The sequence below is a fragment of the Nannospalax galili genome, unplaced genomic scaffold (assembly GCF_000622305.1).
Source record: "Nannospalax galili isolate Female #2095 unplaced genomic scaffold, S.galili_v1.0 scaffold442, whole genome shotgun sequence".
Taxonomy (NCBI): Eukaryota; Metazoa; Chordata; class Mammalia; order Rodentia; family Spalacidae; genus Nannospalax; species Nannospalax galili.
In genome coordinates, this window is record NW_008348806.1 from 995,378 (window position 1) to 996,693 (window position 1,316).

General features: G+C 37.3%; 1 protein-coding gene across 10 annotated transcripts in view; it reads right to left on the reverse strand.

Moving 5' to 3' along the window:
• The window catches only part of Lrrc7 (leucine rich repeat containing 7), a 432,681-nt gene that overhangs the window by 233,846 nt on the left and 197,519 nt on the right, over positions 1-1,316 (reverse strand). The gene's annotated exons all lie outside the window — the stretch shown is intronic.

Here is a 1,316-nt window from a genome sequence, read left to right on the forward strand (position 1 = left end):
ATTTAATTTTATGTCTTATAGGGTTTATACTGAGTAGAATATTGTATAACTGTATTAATTCAACTGTAAACCTAAAAATTTACAGCCAATTTTGTAAGAGATGCATCTTAGCTCAGGAAAATGTTATTGAATATGTCAATGCTGTTGTAATGAAACGCTTCTTCTAAGTATGTGGTTATTAAATAAATAACTGGAAAAAAATAATAAAATATTTTTAAAAAGAAAAAAAATTACTTATGTTTACCTACTTATTTTGTCTCTAACCACCCTGCAGAATAACACTCATTTCTTTTTGCAGTGTACTAAGGCTCAGGTGTGTCAGGGCATGATTGTGTGCCTAGTGGAAGAGAACAGCAGATCTGCCTTCATTCCCTCATCGAGCTGTAGGGCTGGGCGACACTGGGGCCAAGGCTGAGAGGGATAATGCCTGCTTTCTAGGAGTGAAGCCTGGGATTTAACCTCAGAACTGAAAGGAGGAGAGAAGGAAAGCGAGTTCCAGGGAACTGGCCGGGTTGCTCAAGTCTTGCTTCCCTCACTATAAAATGGAAGAACATGCACCATGCACATTCTACGCGCTGCTAGAGAACAGTCATGCTACATGAATCCAGCATGTGACAGGTGTGGTGTGCTGAAGCCCAGTCTGGCAGAAGTAAAGCTGCGAATGATGAAGTTAAGGGAATCTACAGATCCCCTGAAACAAAACAACCCCAAATAGGAGAGCTGGATATTCAAAATTCAACAGTGAACACGCATGCTAGTAAAACTTAAAGCTTGTGGGCGTGGTGGCTCACGTCTTTAAGCCCAGCATCAGGAGGCAGAGGCAGGTGGATGTGTGATTGAGGCCAGCCTGGTCTACAGAGTGAGTTCTAAGACAGCTATGGCTACGGGGAGATCCTGTTTCAAAAAACAAATAGGCAAAAATTTAAAGCTTAAAAATTCAACAATTAAGAACAGAACTCCTAATCAGAAAACTCATGTTTCCATAAACAAAGAAAAGTGAACGACACATAGAATGGCCAATTACGTTTTGTGGCATTTAGAACCATTGGCAAAATAGAGCATTGAGTCCATCAGTGGCTGTGATAGACATGGATAGATCCAGTGTAAATTCTAACATCACAGTTCAGGTTAACACAGTAATAAGAGATTAATGTCATGTCTCCAAATACTTGTATATTATTAAAATATGAATTAATGTGAATAGATTATCTAGGAAGGGAAGTTTTTTTTTTTTTTTTTTTTTTTTTTTTTTTTTTTTAAAAAAAAAAAAAAAAAAAAGAGGACGATAAATCTTTCACTGTGATATATCAAAATAA